Source organism: Somniosus microcephalus, chromosome 11 (genome assembly GCF_052327205.1).
Source record: "Somniosus microcephalus isolate GS21.2 chromosome 11, FLI_Smic_1.0, whole genome shotgun sequence".
In the NCBI taxonomy this organism is placed as follows: domain Eukaryota; kingdom Metazoa; phylum Chordata; class Chondrichthyes; order Squaliformes; family Somniosidae; genus Somniosus; species Somniosus microcephalus.
The window spans coordinates 14,490,176-14,515,348 of NC_140997.1; positions in this window are offsets into that span (position 1 = coordinate 14,490,176).

Genomic DNA, 25,173 nt, shown 5'->3' on the forward strand with positions numbered 1-25,173 from the left:
TGTGTTTATATCAGGATGAGTGTGTTTATAAATAGGGACTGAGTGTGTTTTCTCAGGGTGTGAGCTTGTTTATATCAGATGAATGTGTTTATATCAGGGTGAGTATCAGTTTATATCAGGGTGAGTGTGTTTATATCAGGGTGAGTATGTTTATATCAGGGTGTGAGTGTGTTTACATCAGGGTGAGTGTGTTTATATCAGGGTCTGAGTCTGTTTATATCAGGGTGTGTGTTTGTTTATCTCAGGGTGAGTGTGTTTGTATCAGGCTGAGTGTGATCATATCAGGGTGAGTGTGTTTATATCAGGGTGTGAGTGTGTTTATATCAGGCTGAGTGTGATTATATCAGGGTGAGTGTGTTTATATCAGAGTGTGAGTGTGTTTGTATCAGGCTGAGTGTGATTATATCAGGGTGAGTGTGTTTATATCAGGGTGTGAGTGTGTTTATATCAGGGTGCGTGTGTTTATATCATGGCCTGAGTGTGTTTATATCAGGGTGTGTGTGTGTTTATATCAGGGTGAGTATGAGTTTATATCTGGGTGAGTGTGTTTATATCAGGGTGAGTGAGTTTATATCAGGGTGAGTGTGTTTATATCAGGTTGAGTTTGTTTATATCAGGGTGAGTGTTTTTTTTATCAGGATGTGAGTGTTTTTATATCAGGGTGTGAGTGAGTTTATATCAGGGTGTGAGTGTGTTTATATCAGGGTGAGTGAGTTTATATCAGGGTGTGATTGTGTTTATATCAGGGGGATTGTGTTTATATCAGAGGGAGTGTGTTTATATCAGGTTGAGTGTATTTATATCAGGGTGTGAGTGTGTTTATATCAGGGTGAGTGTGTTTATATCAGGGTGTGAGCGTGTTTATATCAGGGAGAGTGTGTTTATATCAGGGTGTGATTGTGTTTATATCAGGGGGAGTGTGTTTATATCAGGTTGAGTGTATTTATATCAGGGTGTGATTGTGTTTATATCAGGGGGAGTGTGTTTATATCAGGTTGAGTGTATTTATATCAGGGTGTGAATGTGTTTATATCAGGGTGAGTGTGTTTATATCAGGGTGTGAGTGTTTTTTTATCAGTGTGTGAATGTGTTTATGTCAGGGTGAGTGTGTTTATATCAGGGTGAGTGTGTTTATATCAGGGTGAGTGTGTTTATATCAGGGTGTGAGTGTGTTTATATCAGGGTGAGTGTTTCTATTTCAGGGTGTGAGTGTGTTTATATCAGGGTGAGTGTGTTTATATCAGGGTGAGTGTGTTTATATCAGGATGAGTGTGTTTAGATCAGGGTGAGTGTGTTTATATCAGGGTGAGTGTGTTTATATCAGGGTGTGAGTGTGTTTATACCAGGGTGTGAGTGTGTTTATATCAGTGTGAGTCTGTTTATATCAGGGTTATTGTGTTTATATCAGGGTGAGTGTTTTTTTTATCAGGGTGTGAGTGTGTTTATATCAGGGTGAGTGTGTTTTTATCAGGGTGAGTGTCTTCATATCAGGTTGAGTATGAGTTTATATCAGGGTGAGTGTGTTTATATCAGGGTGATTATGTTTATATCAGGGTGAGTATGTTTATATCAGGGTGAGTGAGTTTATATCAGTGTGAGTGAGTTTATATCAGGATGAGTGTGTTTATATCAGGGTGAGTGTGTTTATATCAGGGTGTGTGTGTGTTTATATCAGGGTCATTATGTTTATATCAGGGTGAGTGTTTCTATTTCAGGGTGTGAGTGTGTTTATATCAGGGTGAGTGTGCTTATATCAGGGTGAGTGTGTTTATATCCGGATGAGTGTGTTTATATCAGTGTGCGTGTGTTTATATCAGGATGAGTGTGTTTATATCAGGGTGTGCATGTGTTTATATCAGGGTGATTATGTTTATATCAGGGTGAGTGAGTTTATATCAGTGTGAGTGAGTTAATATCAGGATGAGTGTGTTTATATCAGGGTGAGTCTGTTTATATCAGGGTGAGTCTGTTTATATCAGGGTGTGCGTGTGTTTATATCAGGGTGATTATGTTTATATCAGGGTGAGTGCTTCTAATTCAGGGTGTGAGTGTGTTTATATCAGGGTGAGTGTGTTTATATCAGGGTGAGTGTGTTTATATCAGGGTGTGCAAGTGTTTATATCAGGGTGATTATGTTTATATCAGGGTGAGTATGTGTATATCAGCGTGAGTGAATTTATATCAGTGTGAGTGAGTTTATATCAGCATGAGTGTGTTTATATCAGGGTGAGTGTGTTTATATCAGGGTGTGCGTGTGTTTATATCAGGGTGATTATGTTTATGTCAGGGTGAGTGTTTCTATTTCAGGGTGTGAGTGTGTTTGTATCAGGGTGATTATGTTTATATCAGGGTGAGTATGTTTATATCAGGGTGAGTGAGTTTATATCAGTGTGAGTGTGTTTATATCAGGATGAGTGTGTTTATATCAGGGTGAGTATGTTTATATCAGTGTGTGAGTGTCTTTATATCGGGGTGTGAGTGTGTTTATATCAGAGTGTGAGTGTGTTTATATCAGGGTGAGTGTGTTTATATCAGGGTGAGTGTGTTTATATCAGGGTGAGTGTGTCTATTTCAAGGTGTGAGTATGTTTATATCAGAGTGAGTGAGTTTATATCAGTGTGTGAGTGTGTTTATATCAGGGTGAGTGTGTTTATATCAGGGTGAGTGCATTTATATCAGGGTGAGTGTGTTTATATCAGGGTGTGAGTGTGTTTATATCAGGGTGCGTGTTTTTATTTCAGGGTGTGAGTGTGTTTATATCAGGGCGAGTGTTTTTATTTCAGGGTGTGAGTGTGTTTATATCAGGGTGAGTGTGTTTATATCAGGGTGTGAGTATGTTTATATCAGAGTGAGTGTGTTTATATCAGGGTGAGTGTGTTTTTATCAGGGTGTGCATGTGTTTATATCAGGGTGATTATGTTTATATCAGGGTGAGTGAGTTTATATCAGTGTGAGTGAGTTAATATCAGGATGAGTGTGTTTATATCACGGTGAGTGTGTTTATATCAGGGTGTGCGTGTGTTTATATCAGGGTGATTATGTTTATATCAGGGTGTGTGCTTCTATTTCAGGGTGTGAGTGTGTTTATATCAGGGTGAGTGTGTTTATATCAGGGTGAGTGTGTTTATATCAGGGTGTGCAAGTGTTTATATCAGGGTGATTATGTTTATATCAGGGTGAGTATGTGTATATCAGCGTGAGTGAATTTATATCAGTGTGAGTGAGTTTATATCAGCATGAGTGTGTTTATATCAGGGTGAGTGTGTTTATATCAGGGTGTGATTGTGTTTATATCAGGGGGATTGTGTTTATATCAGGGGGAGTGTGTTTATATCAGGTTGAGTGTATTTATATCAGGGTGTGAGTGTGTTTATATCAGCGTGAGTGTGTTTATATCAGGGTGTGAGTGTGTTTATATCAGGGAGAGTGTGTGTATATCAGGGTGTGATTGTGTTTATATCAGGGGGAGTGTGTTTATATCAGGTTGAGTGTATTTATATCAGGGTGTGATTGTGTTTATATCAGGGGGAGTGTGTTTATATCAGGTTGAGTGTATTTATATCAGGGTGTGAATGTGTTTATATCAGGGTGAGTGTGTTTATATCAGGGTGTGAGTGGTTTTTTTATCAGTGTGTGAATGTGTTTATGTCAGGGTGAGTGTGTTTATGTCAGGGTGAGTGTGTTTATATCAGGGTGAGTGTGTTTATATCAGGGTGTGAGTGTGTTTATATCAGGGTGAGTGTTTCTATTTCAGGGTGTGAGTGTGTTTATATCAGGGTGAGTGTGTTTATATCAGGGTGAGTGTGTTTATATCAGGATGAGTGTGTTTAGATCAGGGTGAGTGTGTTTATATCAGGGTGAGTGTGTTTATATCAGGGTGAGAGTGTGTTTATACCAGGGTGTGAGTGTGTTTATATCAGTGTGAGTCTGTTTATATCAGGGTTATTGTGTTTATATCAGGGTGAGTGTTTTTTTATCAGGGTGTGAGTGTGTTTATATCAGGGTGAGTGTGTTTTTATCAGGGTGAGTGTCTTCATATCAGGTTGAGTATGAGTTTATATCAGGGTGAGTGTGTTTATATCAGGGTGAGTGTGTTTATGTCAGGGTGTGCATGTGTTTATATCAGGGTGATTATGTTTATATCAGGGTGAGTATGTTTATATCAGGGTGAGTGAGTTTATGTCAGTGTGAGTGAGTTTATATCAGGCTGAGTGTGTTTATATCAGGGTGACTGTGTTTATATCAGGGTGTGCGTGTGTTTATATCAGGGTGATTATGTTTATATCAGGGTGAGTGTTTCTATTTCAGGGTGTGAGTGTGTTTATATCAGGGTGAGTGTGCTTATATCAGGGTGAGTGTGTTTATATCCGGATGAGTGTGTTTATATCAGTGTGCGTGTGTTTATATCAGGATGAGTGTGTTTATATCAGGGTGTGAGTGTGTTTATATCAGGGTGTGAGTGTGTTTATATCAGGGTGAGTGTGTTTATATCAGGGTGAGTGTGTTTATATCAGGGTGAGTGTGTTTATATCAAGGTGTGAGTGTGTTTATATCAGAGTGAGTGAGTTTATATCAGTGTGTGAGTGTGTTTATATCAGGGTGAGTGTGTTTATATCAGGGTGAGTGCATTTATATCAGGGTGAGTGTGTTTATATCAGGGTGTGAGTGTGTTTATATCAGGGTGAGTGTTTTTATTTCAGGGTGTGAGTGTGTTTATATCAGGGCGAGTGTTTTTATTTCAGGGTGTGAGTTTGTTTATATCAGGGTGAGTATGTTTATATCAGGGTGTGAGTATGTTTATATCAGAGTGAGTGTGTTTATATCAGGGTGAGTGTGTTTATATCAGGCTGTGAGTGTTTTTTTATCAGTGTGTGAATGTGTTTATATCAGGGTGAGTGTGTTTATATCAGGGTGAGTGTGTTTATATCAGGGTGAGTGTGTTTATATCAGGGTGTGAGTGTGTTTATATCAGGGTGAGTGGTTCTATTTCAGGGTGTGAGTGCGTTTATATCAGGGTGAGTGTGTTTATATCAGGATGAGTGTGTTTAGATCAGGGTGAGTGTGTTTATATCAAGGTGAGTGTGTTTATATCAGGCTGTGAGTGTGTTTATACCAGGGTGTGAGTGTGTTTATATCAGTGTGAGTGTGTTTATATCAGGGTTATTGTGTTTATATCAGGGTGAGTGTTTTTTTATCAGGGTGTAAGTGTCTTTATATCAGGGTGAGTGTGTTTATTTCAGGGTGAGTGTCTTCATATCAGGTTGAGTATGAGTTTATATCAGGGTGAGTGTGTTTATATCACGGTGAGTGTGTTTATATCAGGGTGTGCAAGTGTTTATATCAGGGTGATTATGTTTATATCAGGGTGAGTATGTGTATATCAGCGTGAGTGAATTTATATCAGTGCGAGTGAGTTTATATCAGGATGAGTGTGTTTATATCAGGGTGAGTGTGTTTATATCAGGGTGTGCGTGTGTTTATATCAGGGTGATTATGTTTATGTCAGGGTGAGTGTTTCTATTTCAGGGTGTGAGTGTGTTTGTATCAGGGTGATTATGTTTATATCAGGGTGAGTATGTTTATATCAGGGTGAGTGAGTTTATATCAGTGTGAGTGTGTTTATATCAGGGTGAGTGTGTTTATATCAGGGTGAGTATGTTTATATCAGTGTGTGAGTGTGTTTATATCAGGGTGTGAGTGTGTTTATATCAGAGTGTGAGTGTGTTTATATCAGGGTGAGTGTGTTTATATCAGGGTGAGTGTGTTTATATCAAGGTGTGAGTGTGTTTATATCAGAGTGAGTGAGTTTATATCAGTGTGTGAGTGTGTTTATATCAGGGTGAGTGTGTTTATATCAGGGTGAGTGCATTTATATCAGGGTGTGAGTGTGTTTATATCAGGGCGAGTGTTTTTATTTCAGGGTGTGAGTGTGTTTATATCAGGGTGAGGGTGTTTATATCAGGGTGTGAGTATGTTTATATCAGAGTGAGTGTGTTTATATCAGGGTGAGTGTGTTTTTATCAGAGTTTGAGTGTGTTTATACAAGGATGAGACTGTTTATATCAGGGTGAGTGTGTTCATATCAGGATGAGTGTGTTTATATCAGGGTGTGAGTGTGTTAATATCAGAATGAGACTGTTTGTATCAGGGTATGAGTTTGTTTATATCAAGGTGAGTATGTGATTATATCAGGGTGAGTGTGTTTATATCAGGGTGAGTGTGTTTATATCAGGCAGAGTGTGTTTATATCAGGGTGCATGTGTTTATATCAGGGTGCGTGCGTTTATATCAGGGTGAGTGTGTTTATATCACGGTGAGTGTGTTTTTATCAAGGTGAGTATGAGTTTATATCAGGGTGAATGTGTTTACATCAGGGTGAATGAATTTATTTCAGGGTGAGTGTGTTTATATCAGGGTGTGAGTGTGTTTATATCAGGGTGAGTGTCCTTATAACAGGGTGAGTGTGTTTATAACAGGGTGTGAGTATGTTTATATCAGGGTGAGTGGGTTTATATCAGAGTGTGAGTGTGGTTGTATAAGGTTGTGAGTGTGTTTATATCAGGGTGAGTGTGTATATATCAGGGTGAGTGCGTTTATATCAGGGTGAGTGTGTTTATATCAGGGTGTGAGTGTGTTTATATCAGTGTGTGAGTGTGTTTATAACAGGGTGTGAGTGTGTTTATATCAGAGTGAGTATGTTTATATCAGGGTGTGAGTGTGTTTATATCAAGGTGTGAGTAAGTTTATATCAGGGTGAGTGTGTTTATATCAGGGTGAGTGTGCTTATATCAGGGTGAGTGTCTTTATATCAGGGTGTGAGTGGGTTTATATCAGGGTGAGTGTGTTTACATCAGGGTGAGTGTGTTTATATCAGGATGAGTGTGTTTATAAACAGGGACTGAGTGTGTTTTCTCAGGGTGTGAGCTTGTTTATATCAGATGAATGTGTTTATATCAGGGTGAGTATCAGTTTATATCAGGGTGAGTGTGTTTATATCAGGGTGAGTATGTTTATATCAGGGTGTGAGTGTGTTTACATCAGGGTGAGTGTGTTTATATCAGGGTCTGAGTCTGTTTATATCAGGGTGTGTGTTTGTTTATCTCAGGGTGAGTGTGTTTGTATCAGGCTGAGTGTGATCATATCAGGGTGAGTGTGTTTATATCAGGGTGTGAGTGTGTTTATATCAGGCTGAGTGTGATTATATCAGGGTGAGTGTGTTTATATCAGAGTGTGAGTGTGTTTGTATCAGGCTGAGTGTGATTATATCAGGGTGAGTGTGTTTATATCAGGGTGTGAGTGTGTTTATATCAGGGTGCGTGTGTTTATATCATGGCCTGAGTGTGTTTATATCAGGGTGTGTGTGTGTTTATATCAGGGTGAGTATGAGTTTATATCTGGGTGAGTGTGTTTATATCAGGGTGAGTGAGTTTATATCAGGGTGAGTGTGTTTATATCAGGTTGAGTTTGTTTATATCAGGGTGAGTGTTTTTTTATCAGGATGTGAGTGTTTTTATATCAGGGTGTGAGTGAGTTTATATCAGGGTGTGAGTGTGTTTATATCAGGGTGAGTGAGTTTATATCAGGGTGTGATTGTGTTTATATCAGGGGGATTGTGTTTATATCAGAGGGAGTGTGTTTATATCAGGTTGAGTGTATTTATATCAGGGTGTGAGTGTGTTTATATCAGGGTGAGTGTGTTTATATCAGGGTGTGAGCGTGTTTATATCAGGGAGAGTGTGTTTATATCAGGGTGTGATTGTGTTTATATCAGGGGGAGTGTGTTTATATCAGGTTGAGTGTATTTATATCAGGGTGTGATTGTGTTTATATCAGGGGGAGTGTGTTTATATCAGGTTGAGTGTATTTATATCAGGGTGTGAATGTGTTTATATCAGGGTGAGTGTGTTTATATCAGGGTGTGAGTGTTTTTTTATCAGTGTGTGAATGTGTTTATGTCAGGGTGAGTGTGTTTATATCAGGGTGAGTGTGTTTATATCAGGGTGAGTGTGTTTATATCAGGGTGTGAGTGTGTTTATATCAGGGTGAGTGTTTCTATTTCAGGGTGTGAGTGTGTTTATATCAGGGTGAGTGTGTTTATATCAGGGTGAGTGTGTTTATATCAGGATGAGTGTGTTTAGATCAGGGTGAGTGTGTTTATATCAGGGTGAGTGTGTTTATATCAGGGTGTGAGTGTGTTTATACCAGGGTGTGAGTGTGTTTATATCAGTGTGAGTCTGTTTATATCAGGGTTATTGTGTTTATATCAGGGTGAGTGTTTTTTTTATCAGGGTGTGAGTGTGTTTATATCAGGGTGAGTGTGTTTTTATCAGGGTGAGTGTCTTCATATCAGGTTGAGTATGAGTTTATATCAGGGTGAGTGTGTTTATATCAGGGTGATTATGTTTATATCAGGGTGAGTATGTTTATATCAGGGTGAGTGAGTTTATATCAGTGTGAGTGAGTTTATATCAGGATGAGTGTGTTTATATCAGGGTGAGTGTGTTTATATCAGGGTGTGCGTGTGTTTATATCAGGGTGATTATGTTTATATCAGGGTGAGTGTTTCTATTTCAGGGTGTGAGTGTGTTTATATCAGGGTGAGTGTGCTTATATCAGGGTGAGTGTGTTTATATCCGGATGAGTGTGTTTATATCAGTGTGCGTGTGTTTATATCAGGATGAGTGTGTTTATATCAGGGTGTGCATGTGTTTATATCAGGGTGATTATGTTTATATCAGGGTGAGTGAGTTTATATCAGTGTGAGTGAGTTAATATCAGGATGAGTGTGTTTATATCAGGGTGAGTCTGTTTATATCAGGGTGAGTCTGTTTATATCAGGGTGTGCGTGTGTTTATATCAGGGTGATTATGTTTATATCAGGGTGAGTGCTTCTAATTCAGGGTGTGAGTGTGTTTATATCAGGGTGAGTGTGTTTATATCAGGGTGAGTGTGTTTATATCAGGGTGTGCAAGTGTTTATATCAGGGTGATTATGTTTATATCAGGGTGAGTATGTGTATATCAGCGTGAGTGAATTTATATCAGTGTGAGTGAGTTTATATCAGCATGAGTGTGTTTATATCAGGGTGAGTGTGTTTATATCAGGGTGTGCGTGTGTTTATATCAGGATGAGTGTGTTTATATCAGGATGAGTGTGTTTATATCAGGGTGAGTATGTTTATATCAGTGTGTGAGTGTGTTTCTATTTCAGGGTGTGAGTGTGTTTGTATCAGGGTGATTATGTTTATATCAGGGTGAGTATGTTTATATCAGGGTGAGTGAGTTTATATCAGTGTGAGTGTGTTTATATCAGGATGAGTGTGTTTATATCAGGGTGAGTATGTTTATATCAGTGTGTGAGTGTGTTTATATCGGGGTGTGAGTGTGTTTATATCAGAGTGTGAGTGTGTTTATATCAGGGTGAGTGTGTTTATATCAGGGTGAGTGTGTTTATATCAGGGTGAGTGTGTCTATTTCAAGGTGTGAGTATGTTTATATCAGAGTGAGTGAGTTTATATCAGTGTGTGAGTGTGTTTATATCAGGGTGAGTGTGTTTATATCAGGGTGAGTGCATTTATATCAGGGTGAGTGTGTTTATATCAGGGTGTGAGTGTGTTTATATCAGGGTGCGTGTTTTTATTTCAGGGTGTGAGTGTGTTTATATCAGGGCGAGTGTTTTTATTTCAGGGTGTGAGTGTGTTTATATCAGGGTGAGTGTGTTTATATCAGGGTGTGAGTATGTTTATATCAGAGTGAGTGTGTTTATATCAGGGTGAGTGTGTTTTTATCAGGGTGTGCATGTGTTTATATCAGGGTGATTATGTTTATATCAGGGTGAGTGAGTTTATATCAGTGTGAGTGAGTTAATATCAGGATGAGTGTGTTTATATCACGGTGAGTGTGTTTATATCAGGGTGTGCGTGTGTTTATATCAGGGTGATTATGTTTATATCAGGGTGTGTGCTTCTATTTCAGGGTGTGAGTGTGTTTATATCAGGGTGAGTGTGTTTATATCAGGGTGAGTGTGTTTATATCAGGGTGTGCAAGTGTTTATATCAGGGTGATTATGTTTATATCAGGGTGAGTATGTGTATATCAGCGTGAGTGAATTTATATCAGTGTGAGTGAGTTTATATCAGCATGAGTGTGTTTATATCAGGGTGAGTGTGTTTATATCAGGGTGTGAGTGTGTTTGTATCAGGGTGATTATGTTTATATCAGGGTGAGTATGTTTATATCAGGGTGAGTGAGTTTATATCAGTGTGAGTGTGTTTATATCAGGGTGAGTGTGTTTATATCAGGGTGAGTATGTTTATATCAGTGTGTGAGTGTGTTTATATCAGGGTGTGAGTGTGTTTATATCAGAGTGTGAGTGTGTTTATATCAGGGTGAGTGTGTGTATATCAGGGTGAGTGTGTTTATATCAGGGTGAGTGTGTCTATATCAAGGTGTGAGTGTGTTTATATCAGAGTGAGTGAGTTTATATCAGTGTGTGAGTGTGTTTATATCAGGGTGAGTGTGTTTATATCAGGGTGAGTGCATTTATATCAGGGTGAGTGTGTTTATATCAGGGTGTGAGTGTGTTTATATCAGGGTGAGTGTTTTTATTTCAGGGTGTGAGTGTGTTTATATCAGGGCGAGTGTTTTTATTTCAGGGTGTGAGTGTGTTTATATCAGGGTGAGTGTGTTTATATCAGGGTGGGAGTATGTTTATATCAGAGTGAGTGTGTTTATATCAGGGTGAGTGTGTTTTTATCAGGGTTTGAGTGTGTTTATACAAGGATGAGACTGTTTATATCAGGGTGAGTGTGTTTATATCAGGATGAGTGTGTTTATATCAGGGTGTGAGTGTGTTAATATCAGAATGAGACTGTTTGTATCAGGGTATGAGTTTGTTTATATCAAGGTGAGTATGTGATTATATCAGGGTGAGTGTGTTTATATCAGGGTGAGTGTGTTTATATCAGGCAGAGTGTGTTTATATCAGGGTGCGTGTGTTTATATCAGGGTGCGTGCGTTTATATCAGGGTGAGTGTGTTTATATCACGGTGAGTGAGTTTTTATCAAGGTGAGTATGAGTTTATATCAGGGTGAATGTGTTTACATCAGGGTGAATGAATTTATTTCAGGGTGAGTGTGTTTATATCAGGGTGTGAGTGTGTTTATATCAGGGTGAGTGTCCTTATAACAGGGTGAGTGTGTTTATAACAGGGTGTGAGTATGTTTATATCAGGGTGAGTGTGTATATATCAGGGTGAGTGCGTTTATATCAGGGTGAGTGTGTTTATATCAGGGTGTGAGTGTGTTTATATCAGTGTGTGAGTGTGTTTATAACAGGGTGTGAGTGTGTTTATATCAGAGTGAGTATGTTTATATCAGGGTGTGAGTGTGTTTATATCAAGGTGTGAGTAAGTTTATATCAGGGTGAGTGTGTTTATATCAGGGTGAGTGTGCTTATATCAGGGTGAGTGTCTTTATATCAGGGTGTGAGTGGGTTTATATCAGGGTGAGTGTGTTTACATCAGGGTGAATGTGTTTATATCAGGATGAGTGTGTTTATAAACAGGGACTGAGTGTGTTTTCTCAGGGTGTGAGCTTGTTTATATCAGATGAATGTGTTTATATCAGGGTGAGTATCAGTGTATATCAGCGTGAGTGTGTTTATATCAGGGTGAGTATGTTTATATCAGGGTGTGAGTGTGTTTACATCAGGGTGAGTGTGTTTATATCAGGGTCTGAGTCTGTTTATATCAGGGTGTGTGTTTGTTTATCTCAGGGTGAGTGTGTTTGTATCAGGCTGAGTGTGATTATATCAGGGTGAGTGTGTTTATATCAGGGTGTGAGTGTGTTTATATCAGGGTGCGTGTGTTTATATCATGGCCTGAGTGTGTTTATATCAGGGTGTGTGTGTGTTTATATCAGGGTGAGTATGAGTTTATATCTGGGTGAGTGTGTTTATATCAGGGTGAGTGAGTTTATATCAGGGTGAGTGTGTTTATATCAGGTTGAGTTTGTTTATATCAGGGTGAGTGTTTTTATATCAGGTTGTGAGTGTTTTTATATCAGGGTGTGAGTGAGTTTATATCAGGGTGTGAGTGTGTTTATATCAGGGTGAGTGAGTTTATATCAGGGTGTGATTGTGTTTATATCAGGGGGATTGTGTTTATATCAGGGGGAGTGTGTTTATATCAGGTTGAGTGTATTTATATCAGGGTGTGAGTGTGTTTATATCAGGGTGAGTGTGTTTATATCAGGGTGTGAGTGTGTTTATATCAGGGAGAGTGTGTTTATATCAGGGTGTGATTGTGTTTATATCAGGGGGAGTGTGTTTATATCAGGTTGAGTGTATTTATATCAGGGTGTGATTGTGTTTATATCAGGGGGAGTGTGTTTATATCAGGTTGAGTGTATTTATATCAGGGTGTGAATGTGTTTATATCAGGGTGAGTGTGTTTATATCAGGGTGTGAGTGTTTTTTTTATCAGTGTGTGAATGTGTTTATGTCAGGGTGAGTGTGTTTATATCAGGGTGAGTGTGTTTATATCAGGGTGAGTGTGTTTATATCAGGGTGTGAGTGTGTTTATATCAGGGTGAGTGTTTCTATTTCAGGGTGTGAGTGTGTTTATATCAGGGTGAGTGTGTTTATATCAGGGTGAGTGTGTTTATATCAGGATGAGTGTGTTTAGATCAGGGTGAGTGTGTTTATATCAGGGTGAGTGTGTTTATATCAGGGTGTGAGTGTGTTTATACCAGGGTGTGAGTGTGTTTATATCAGTGTGAGTCTGTTTATATCAGGGTTATTGTGTTTATATCAGGGTGAGTGTTTTTTTTATCAGGGTGTGAGTGTGTTTATATCAGGGTGAGTGTGTTTTTATCAGGGTGAGTGTCTTCATATCAGGTTGAGTATGAGTTTATATCAGGGTGAGTGTGTTTATATCAGGGTGATTATGTTTATATCAGGGTGAGTATGTTTATATCAGGGTGAGTGAGTTTATATCAGTGTGAGTGAGTTTATATCAGGATGAGTGTGTTTATATCAGGGTGAGTGTGTTTATATCAGGGTGTGCGTGTGTTTATATCAGGGTGATTATGTTTATATCAGGGTGAGTGTTTCTATTTCAGGGTGTGAGTGTGTTTATATCAGGGTGAGTGTGCTTATATCAGGGTGAGTGTGTTTATATCCGGATGAGTGTGTTTATATCAGTGTGCGTGTGTTTATATCAGGATGAGTGTGTTTATATCAGGGTGTGCATGTGTTTATATCAGGGTGATTATGTTTATATCAGGGTGAGTGAGTTTATATCAGTGTGAGTGAGTTAATATCAGGATGAGTGTGTTTATATCAGGGTGAGTGTGTTTATATCAGGGTGATTATGTTTATATCAGGGTGAGTGCTTCTATTTCAGGGTGTGAGTGTGTTTATATCAGGGTGAGTGTGTTTATATCAGGGTGAGTGTGTTTATATCAGGATGAGTGTGTTTAGATCAGGGTGAGTGTGTTTATATCAGGGTGAGTGTGTTTATATCAGGATGAGTGTGTTTATATCAGTGTGAGTGTGTTTATATCAGGGTTTTTGTGTTTATATCAGTGTGAGTGTTTTTTTATCAGGGTGTGAGTGTGTATCTATCAGGGTGAATGTGTTTTTACCAGGGTGAGTGAGTTTATATCAGGGTGAGTGTGTTTATATCAGGGTGAGTGTGTTTAAATCAGGGTGAGTGTGTTTATAACAGGGTGTGAATGTGTTTATATCAGTGTGTGAGTGTGTTTATATCAGTGTGTGAGTGTGTTTATATCAGGGTATGAGTGTGTTTATATCAGGTTGAGTGTGTTTATATCAGAGTGTGAGTGTGTTAATATCAGGGTGAGTGTGTTTATATCAAGGTGTGAGTGTGTTTATATCAGAGTGAGTGAGTTTATATCAGTGTGTGCGTGTGTTTATATCAGGGTGAGTGTGTTTATATCAGGGTGAGTGCTTTTATATCAGGGTGAGTGTGTTTGTATCAGGGTGTGAGTGTGTTTCTTTCAGGGTGAGTGTTTTTATTTCAGGGTGTGAGTGTGTTTATATCAGGGTGAGTGTGTTTTTATCAGGGTGTGAGTATGTTTATATCAGAGGGAGTGTGTTTATATCAGGGTGAGTGTGTTTATATCAGGGTTTGAGTGTGTTCATACAAGGATGAGACTGTTTATATCAGGGTGAGTGTGTTTATATCAGGATGAGTGTGTTTATATCACGGTGAGTGTGTTTTTATCAAGGTGAGTATGAGTTTATATCAGGGTGAATGTGTTTACAACAGGGTGAGTGAATTTATATCAGGGTGAGTGTGTTTATATCAGGGTGTGAGTGTGTTTATATCAGGGTGAGTGGGTTTATATCAGAGTGTGAGTGTGGTTTTACAAGGTTGTGAGTGTGTTTATATCAGGGTGAGTGTGTATATATCAGGGTGAGTGCGTTTATATCAGGGTGAGTGTGTTTATATCAGGGTGTGAGTGTGTTTATATCAGGGCGAGTATGTTTATATCAGGCTGTGAGTGTGTTTATATCAGGGTGTGAGTATGTTTATATCAGGGTGAGTGTGCTTATATCAGGGTGAGTGTGCTTATATCAGGGTGAGTGTCTTCATATCAGGGTGTGAGTGGGTTTATATCAGGGTGAGTGTGTTTACATCAGGGTGAGTGTGTTTATATCAGGGTGAGTTTGTTAATAAACAGGGACTGCGTGTGTTTTCTCAGGGTGTGAGTTTGTTTATATCAGATAAATGTGTTTATATCAGGGTGTGAGTGTGTTTACATCAGGGTGAGTGTGTTTATAACAGGGTCTGAGTCTGTTTATATCAGGGTGTGTGTTTGTTTATCTCAGGGTGAGTGTGTTTGTATCAGGCTGAGTGTGATTATATCAGGATGAGTGTGTTTATATCAGGGTGTGAGTGTGTTTATATCAGGGTGCGTGTGTTTATATCATGGTCTGAGTGTGTTTATATCAGGGTGTGAGTGTGTTTATATCAGGGTGAGTATGAGTTTATATCTGGGTGAGTGTGTTTATATCAGGGTGAGTGAGTTTATATCAGGGTGAGTGTGTTTATATCAGGTTGAGTTTGTTTATATCAGGGTGAGTGTGTTTATATCAGGATGTGAGTGTTTTTATATCAGGGTGTGAGTGAGTTTATATCAGGGTGTGAGTGTGTTTATATCAGGGTGATTGAGTTTATATTGGGTGAGTGTGTATATATCACGGTGTGTGTTTATATCAGGGGTGAGTGTGTTTATATCAGGGTGATTGTGTTCTTATCTGGGTCAGCGTGTTTATATCAGGGTGAGTGTGTTTAAATCAGGGTGAGTGTGTTTATATCAGGATGAGTGTGTTTATATCAGGGTGAGTGTGTTTATATCAGGGTGAGTGTGTTTATATCAGGGTGAGTGCGTCTATATTAGGGTGAGTGTGTTTATATCAGGGTGTGTGTGTTTATATCAGGGTGGGTGTGTTTATATCAGGGTGAGTGTGTTTATATCAGGGTGAGTGTGTTTATATCAGGGTGTGAGTGTGTTTATATCAGGGTGAGTGTTTTTATTTCAGGGTGTGAGTGTGTTTATATCAGGGTGAGTATGTTTATATCAGGGTGAGTGACTTTATATCAGGGTGTGAGTGTGTTTATATCAGGGTGACGGTGTTTATATCAGTGTGAATGTGTTTATATCAGGGTGAGTGTGTTTATATCAGGTTGAGTGTGTTTATATCAGGGTGTGAGTGTGTTTATATCAGGGTGAGTGTGTTATTATCAGGGTGAGTGTGTTTAAATCAGGGTGAGTGTGTTTATATCAGGGTGAGTGTTTCTATTTCAGGGTGTGAGTGTGTTTATATCAGGGTGAGTGTGTTTATATCAGGGTGAGTGTGTTTATATCAGGATGAGTGTGTTTATATCAGGGTGAGTGTGTTTATATCAGGGTGAGTGTGTTTATATCAGGGTGTGAGTGTGTTTATACCAGGGTGTGAGTGTGTTTATATCAGTGTGAGTCTGTTTATATCAGGGTTATTGTGTTTAAATCAGGGTGAGTGTTTTTTTTATCAGGGTGTGAGTGTGTTTATATCAGGGTGAGTGTGTTTTTATCAGGGTGAGTGTCTTCATATCAGGTTGAGTATGAGTTTATATAAGGGTGAGTGTGTTTATATCAGGGTGAGTGTGTTTATGTCAGTGTGTGCATGTGTTTATATCAGGGTGATTATGTTTATATCAGGGTGAGTATGTTTATATCAGGGTGAGTGAGTTTATATCAGTGTGAGTGAGTTTATATCAGGATGAGTGTGTTTATATCAGGGTGAGTGTGTTTATATCAGGGTGTGCGTGTGTTTATATCAGGGTGATTATGTTTATATCAGGGTGAGTGTTTCTATTTCAGGGTGTGAGTGTGTTTATATCAGGGTGAGTGTGCTTATATCAGGGTGAGTGTGTTTATATCCGGATGAGTGTGTTTATATCAGTGTGCGTGTGTTTGTATCAGGATGAGTGTGTTTATATCAGGGTGTGAGTGTGTTTATATCAGGGTGTGAGTGTGTTTATATCAGGGTGAGTGTGTTTATATCAGGGTGAGTGTGTTTATATCAGGGTGAGTGTGTTTATATCAAGGTGTGAGTGTGTTTATATCAGAGTGAGTGAGTTTATATCAGTGTGTGAGTGTGTTTATATCAGGGTGAGTGTGTTTATATCAGGGTGAGTGCATTTATATCAGGGTGAGTGTGTTTATATCAGGGTGTGAGTGTGTTTATATCAGGGTGAGTGTTTTTATTTCAGGGTGTGAGTGTGTTTATATCAGGGCGAGTGTTTTTATTTCAGGGTGTGATTGTGTTTATATTAGGGTGAGTGTGTTTATATCAGGGTGTGAGTATGTTTATATCAGAGTGAGTGTGTTTATATCAGGGTGAGTGTGTTTATATCAGGCTGTGTGTTTTTTTTATCAGTGTGTGAATGTGTTTATAGCAGGGTGAGTGTGTTTATATCAGGGTGAGTGTGTTTATATCAGGGTGAGTGTGTTTATATCAGGGTGTGAGTGTGTTTATATCAGGGTGAGTGTTTCTATTTCAGGGTGTGAGTCTGTTTATATCAGGGTGAGTGTGTTTATATCAGGATGAGTGTGTTTAGATCAGGGTGAGTGTGTTTATATCAAGGTGAGTGTGTTTATATCAGGGTGTGAGTGTGTTTATACCAGGGTGTGAGTGTGTTTATATCAGTGTGAGTGTGTTTATATCAGGGTGAGTGTTTTTTTATCAGGGTGTAAGTGTCTTTATTTCAGGGTGAGTGTCTTCATATCAGGTTGAGTATGAGTTTATATCAGGGTGAGTGTGTTTATATCAGGGTGAGTGTGTTTGTATCAGGGTGTGCATGCGTTTATATCAGGGTGATTATGTTTATATCAGGGTGAGTATGTGTATATCAGTGTGAGTGAATTTATATCAGTGTGAGTGAGTTTATATCAGGATGAGTGTGTTTATATCAGGGTGAGTGTGTTTATATCAGGGTGTGCGTGTGTTTATATCAGGGTGAGTGTTACTATTTCAGGGTGTGAGTGTGTTTGTATCAGGGTGATTATGTTTATATCAGGGTGAGTATGTTTATATCAGGGTGAGTGAGTTTATATCAGTGTGAGTGTGTTTATATCAGGGTGAGTGTGTTTATATCAGGGTGAGTATGTTTATATCAGTGTGTGAGTGTGTTTATATCAGGGTGTGAGTGTGTTTATATCACGGTGAGTGTGTTTATATCAGGGTGTGAGTGTGTTTATATCAGGGTGAGTGTGTTTATATCAGGGTGAGTGTGTTTATATCAGGGTGAGTGCGTTTATATCAAGGTGTGAGTGTGTTTATATCAGAGTGAGTGAGTTTATATCAGTGTGTGAGTGTGTTTATATCAGGGTGAGTGTGTTTATATCAGGGTGAGTGCATTTATATCAGGTTGAGTGTGTTTATATCAGGGTGTGAGTGTGTTTATATCAGGGTGAGTGTTTTTATTTCAGGGTGTGAATGTGTTTATATCAGGGCGAGTGTTTTTATTTCAGGGTGCGAGTGTGTTTATATCAGGGTGAGTGTGTTTATATCAGAGTGAGTGTGTTTATATCAGGGTGAGTGTGTTTTTATCAGGGTTTGAGTGTGTTTATACAAGGATGAGACTGTTTATATCAGGGTGAGTGTGTTTATATCAGGATGAGTGTGTTTATATCAGGGTGTGAGTGTGTTAATATCAGAATGAGACTGTTTGTATCAGGGTATGAGTTTGTTTATATCAAGGTGAGTATGTGATTATATCAGGGTGAGTGTGTTTATATCAGGGTGAGTGTGTTTATATCAGGCAGAGTGTGTTTATATCAGGGTGCCTGTTTTTATATCAGGGTGCGTGCATTTATATCAGGGTGAGTGTGTTTATATCACGGTGAGTGTGTTTTTATCAAGGTGAGTATGAGTTTATATCAGGGTGAATGTGTTTACATCAGGGTGAATGAATTTATTTCAGGGTGAGTGTGTTTATATCAGGGTGTGAGTGTGCTTATATCAGGGTGAGTGTCCTTATAACAGGGTGTGAGTATGTTTATATCAGGGTGAGTGGGTTTATATCAGAGTGTGAGTGTGGTTGTATAAGGTTGTGAGTGTGTTTATATCAGGGTGAGTGTGTATATATCAGGGTGAGTGCGTTTATATCAGGGTGAGTGTGTTTATATCAGGCTGTGAGTGTGTTTATATCAGTGTGTGAGTGTGTTTATAACAGGGTGTGAGTGTGTTTATATCAGAGTGAGTATGTTTATATCAGGGTGTGAGTGTATTTATATCAAGGTGTGAGTAAGTTTATATCAGGGTGAGTGTGTTTATATCAGGGTGAGCGTGCTTATATCAGGGTGAGTGTCTTTATATCAGGGTGTGAGTGGGTTTATATCAGGGTGAGTGTGTTTACATCAGGGTGAGTGTGTTTATATCAGGATGAGTGTGTTTATAAACAGGGACTGAGTGTGTTTTTTCAGGGTGTGAGCTTTTTTATATCAGATGAATGTGTTTATATCAGGGTGAGTATCAGTTTATATCAGGGTGAGTGTGTTTATATCAGGGTGAGTATGTTTATATCAGGGTGTGAGTGTGTTTACATCAGGGTGAGTGTGTTTATATCAGGGTCTGAGTCTGTTTATATCAGGGTGTGTGTTTGTTTATCTCAGGATGAGTGTGTTTGTATCAGGCTGAGTGTGATTATATCAGGGTGAGTGTGTTTATATCAGGGTGTGAGTGTGTTTATATCAGGGTGCGTGTGTTTATATCATGGTCTGAGTGTGTTTATATCAGGGTGTGTGTGTGTTTATATCAGGGTGAGTATGAGTTTATATCTGGGTGAGTGTGTTTATATCAGGGTGAGTGAGTTTATATCAGGGTGAGTGTGTTTATATCAGGTTGAGTTTGTTTATATCAGGGTGAGTGTTTTTATATCAGGATGTGAGTGTTTTTATATCAGGGTGTGAGTGAGTTTATATCAGGGTGTGAGTGTGTTTATGTCAGGGTGAGTGAGTTTATATCAGGGTGTGATTGTGTTTATATCAGGGGGATTGTGTTTATATCAGGGGGAGTGTGTTTATATCAGGTTGAGTGTATTTATATCAGGGTGTGAGTGTGTTTATATCAGGGTGAGTGTGTTTATATCAGGGTGTGAGTGTGTTTATATCAGGGAGAGTGTGTTTATATCAGGGTGTGATTGTGTTTATATCAGGGGGAGTGTGTTTATATCAGGTTGAGTGTATTTATATCAGGGTGTGATTGTGTTTATATCAGGGGGAGTGTGTTTATATCAGGTTGAGTGTATTTATATCAGGGTGTGAATGTGTTTATATCAGGGTGAGTGTGTTTATATCAGGGTGTGAGTGTTTTTTTATCAGTGTGTGAATGTGTTTATGTCAGGGTGAGTGTGTTTATATCAGGGTGAGTGTGTTTATATCAGGGTGAGTGTGTTTATATCAGGGTGTGAGTGTGTTTATATCAGGGTGAGTGTTTCTATTTCAGGGTGTGAGTGTGTTTATATCAGGGTGAGTGTGTTTATATCAGGGTGAGTGTGTTTATATCAGGATGAGTGTGTTTAGATCAGGGTGAGTGTGTTTATATCAGGGTGAGTGTGTTTATATCAGGGTGTGAGTGTGTTTATACCAGGGTGTGAGTGTGTTTATATCAGTGTGAGTCTGTTTATATCAGGGTTATTGTGTTTATATCAGGGTGAGTGTTTTTTTATCAGGGTGTGAGTTTGTTTATATCAGGGTGAGTGAGTTTTTATCAGGGTGAGTGTCTTCATATCAGGTTGAGTATGAGTTTATATCAGGGTGAGTGTGTTTATATCAGGGTGAGTGTTTTTATGTCAGGGTGTGCATGTGTTTATATCAGGGTGATTATGTTTATATCAGGGTGAGTATGTTTATATCAGGGTGAGTGAGTTTATATCAGTGTGAGTGAGTTTATATCAGGATGAGTGTGTTTATATCAGGGTGAGTGTGTTTATATCAGGGTGTGCGTGTGTTTATATCAGGGTGATTATGTTTATATCAGGGTGAGTGTTTCTATTTCAGGGTGTGAGTGTGTTTATATCAGGGTGAGTGTGCTTATATCAGGGTGAGTGTGTTTATATCCGGATGAGTGTGTTTATATCAGTGTGCGTGTGTTTATATCAGGATGAGTGTGTTTATATCAGGGTGTGCATGTGTTTATATCAGGGTGATTATGTTTATATCAGGGTGAGTGAGTTTATATCAGTGTGAGTGAGTTAATATCAGGATGAGTGTGTTTATATCAGGGTGAGTGTGTTTATATCAGGGTGTGCGTGTGTTTATATCAGGGTGATTATGTTTATATCAGGGTGAGTGCTTCTATTTCAGGGTGTGAGTGTGTTTATATCAGGGTTTTTGTGTTTATATCAGTGTGAGTGTTTTTTTATCAGGGTATGAGTGTGTATCTATCAGGGTGAGTGTGTTTTTACCAGGGTCAGTGTGTTTATATCAGGGTGAGTGTGTTTATATCAGGGTGAGTGTGTTTAAATCAGGGTGAGTGTGTTTATAACAGGGTGTGAATGTGCTTATATCAGTGTGTGAGTGTGTTTATATCAGTGTGTGAGTGTGTTTATATCAGGGTGAGTGTGTTTATATCAGGGTGAGTGTGTTTATATCAGGGTGAGTGTGTTAATATCAGGGTGAGTGTGTTTATATCAAGGTGTGAGTGTGTTTATATCAGAGTGAGTGAGTTTATATCAGTGTGTGCGTGTGTTTATATCAGGGTGAGTGTGTTTATATCAGGGTGTGAGTGTGTTTATATCAGGGTGAGTGTTTTTATTTCAGGGTGTGAGTGTGTTTATATCAGGGTGAGTGTGTTTATATCAGGGTGTGAGTATGTTTATATCAGGGTGAGTGTGTTTATATCAGGGTGTGAGTATGTTTATATCAGAGTGAGTGTGTTTATATCAGGGTGAGTGTGTTTATATCAGGGTTTGAGTGTGTTTATACAAGGATGAGACTGTTTATATCAGGGTGAGTGTGTTTATATCAGGATGAGTGTGTTTATATCACGGTGAGTGTGTTTTTATCAAGGTGAGTATGAGTTTATATCAGGGTGAATGTGTTTACAACAGGGTGAGTGAATTTATATCAGGGTGAGTGTGTTTATATCAGGGTGTGAGTGTGTTTATATCAGGGTGAGTGTGCTTATAACAGGGTGAGTGTGTTTATAACAGGGTGTGAGTATGTTTATATCAGGGTGAGTGGGTTTATATCAGAGTGTGAGTGTGGTTTTACAAGGTTGTGAGTGTGTTTATATCAGGGTGAGTGTGTATATATCAGGGTGAGTGCGATTATATCAGGGTGAGTGTGTTTATATCAGGGTGTGAGTGTGTTTCTAGCAGGGTGTGAGTGTGTTTATATCAGGGTGCGTATGAGTTTATATCAGGGTGAGTGTGTTTATATCAGGGTGAGTGTGTTTATATCAGGGTCTGAATCTGTTTATATCAGGGTGTGAGTGAGTTTATATCAGGGTGTGAGTGTGTTTATATCAGGGTGAATGAGTTTATATCAGGGTGTGATTGTGTTTATATCAGGGGGATTTTGTTTATATCAGGGGGAGTGTGTTTATATCAGGTTGAGTGTATTTATATCAGGGTGTGAGTGTGTTTATATCAGCGTGAGTGTGTTTATATCAGGGTGTGAGTGTGTTTATATCAGGGAGAGTGTGTTTATATCAGGGTGTGATTGCGTTTATATCAGGGGGAGTGTGTTTATATCAGGTTGAGTGTATTTATATCAGGGTGTGATTGTGTTTATATCAGGGGGAGTGTGTTTATATCAGGTTGAGTGTATTTATATCAGGGTGTGAATGTGTTTATATCAGGGTGAGTGTGTTTATATCAGGGTGTGAGTGTTTTTTTTATCAGTGTGTGAATGTGTTTATGTCAGGGTGAGTGTGTTTATATCAGGGTGAGTGTGTTTATATCAGGGTGAGTGTGTTTAAATCAGGGTGAGTGTGTTTATAACAGGGTGTGAATGTGTTTATATCAGTGTGTGAGTGTGTTTATATCAGTGTGTGAGTGTGTTTATATCAGGGTGAGTGTGTTTATATCAGGGTGAGTGTGTTTAAATCAGGGTGAGTGTGTTTATAACAGGGTGTGAATGTGTTTATATCAGTGTGTGAGTGTGTTTATAACAGGGTGTGAATGTGTTTATATCAGTGTGTGAGTGTGTTTATATCAGTGTGTGAGTGTGTTTATATCCGGATGAGTGTGTTTATATCAGTGTGCGTGTGTTTATATCAGGATGAGTGTGTTTATATCAGGGTGTGAGTGTGTTTATATCAGGGTTTTATATTAGTGTGAGTGTTTTTTTATCAGGGTGTGAGTGTGTATCTATCAGGGTGAGAGTGTTTTTACCAGGGTGAGTGAGTTTATATCAGGGTGAGTGTGTTTATATCAGGGTGAGTGTGTTTAAATCAGGGTGAGTGTGTTTATAACAGGGTGTGAATGTGTTTATATCAGTGTGTGAGTGTGTTTATATCAGTGTATGAGTGTGTTTATATCAGGGTGAGTGTGTTTATATCAGGGTGAGTTTCTTTATATCAGGGTGAGTGTGTTAATAGCAGGGTGAGTGTGTTTATATCAAGGTGTGAGTGTGTTTATATCAGAGTGAGTGAGTTTATTTCAGGGTGTGCGTGTGTTTATATCAGGGTGAGTGTGTTTATATCAGGGTGAGTGCTTTTATATCAGGGTGAGTGTGTTTATATCAGGGTGTGAGTGTGTTTATATCAGGGTGAGTGTTTTTATTTCAGGGTGTGAGTGTGTTTATATCAGGGTGAGTGTGTTTATATCAGGGTGTGAGTATGTTTATATCAGAGTGAGTGTGTTTATATCAGGGTGAGTGTGTTTATATCAGGGTTTGAGTGTGTTTATACAAGGATGAGACTGTTTATATCAGGGTGAGTGTGTTTATATCAGGATGAGTGTGTTTATATCACGGTGAGTGTGTTTTTATCAAGGTGAGTATGAGTTTATATCAGGGTGAATGTGTTTACAACAGGGTGGGTGAATTTATATCAGGGTGAGTGTGTTTATATCAGGGTGTGAGTGTGTTTATATCAGGGTGAGTGTGCTTATAACAGGGTGAGTGTGTTTATAACAGGGTGTGAGTATGTTTATATCAGGGTGAGTGGGTTTATATCAGAGTGTGAGTGTGGTTTTACAAGGTTGTGAGTGTGTTTATATCAGGGTGAGTGTGTATATATCAGGGTGAGTGCGTTTATATCAGGGTGAGTGTGTTTATATCAGGGTGCGAGTGTGTTTATATCAGTGTGTGAGTGTGTTTATAACAGGGTGTGAGTGTGTTTATATCAGGGCGAGTATGTTTATATCAGGCTGTGAGTGTGTTTATATCAGGGTGTGAGTATGTTTATATCAGGGTGAGTGTGTTTATATCAGGGTGAGTGTGCTTATATCAGGGTGAGTGTCTTCATATCAGGGTGTGAGTGGGTTTATATCAGGGTGAGTGTGTTTACATCAGGGTGAGTGTGTTTATATCAGGGTGAGTTTGTTTATAAACAGGGACTGATTGTGTTTTCTCAGGGTGTGAGTTTGTTTATATCAGATGAATGTGTTTATATCAGGGTGTGAGTGTGTTTACATCAGGGTGAGTGTGTTTATAACAGGGTCTGAGTCTGTTTATATCAGGGTGTGTTTTTGTTTATCTCAGGGTGAGTGTGTTTGTATCAGGCTGAGTGTGATTATATCAGGGTGAGTGTGTTTATATCAGGGTGTGAGTGTGTTTATATCAGGGTGCGTGTGTTTATATCATGGTCTGAGTGTGTTTATATCAGGGTGTGAGTGTGTTTATATCAGGGTGAGTATGAGTTTATATCTGGGTGAGTGTGTTTATATCAGGGTGAGTGAGTTTATATCAGGGTGAGTGTGTTTATATCAGGTTGAGTTTGTTTATATCAGGGTGAGTGTGTTTATATCAGGATATGAGTGTTTTTATATCAGGGTGTGAGTGAGTTTATATCAGGATGTGAGTGTGTTTATATCAGGGTGATTGAGTTTATATTGGGTGAGTGTGTATATATCACGGTGTGTGTTTATATCAGGGGTGAGTGTGTTTATATCAGGGTGATTGTGTTCTTATCTGGGTCAGCGTGTTTATATCAGGGTGAGTGTGTTTAAATCAGGGTGAGTGTGTTTATATCAGGATGAGTGTGTTTATATCAGGGTGAGTGTGTTTATATCAGGGTGATTTTGTTTATATCAGGGTGAGTGTGTTTATATCAGGGTGAGTGAGTTTATATCAGTGTGAGTGAGTTTATATCAGGATGAGTGTGTTTATATCAAGGTGAGTGTGTTTATATTAGGGTGTGCGTGTGTTTATATCACGGTGATTATGTTTATATCAGGGTGAGTATGTTTATATCAGGGTGAGTGAGTTTATATCAGGGTGTGAGTGTGTTTATATCAGGGTGTGAGTGTGTTTATATCAGGGTGAGTGTTTTTATATCAGGGTGAGTGTGTTTATATCAAGGTGTGAGTGTGTTTATATCTGAGTGATTGAGTTTATATCAGTGTGTGAGTGTGTTTATATCAGGGTGAGTGTGTTTATATCAGGGTGAGTGTGTTTATATCAGGGTGAGTGTGTTTATATCAGGGCGAGT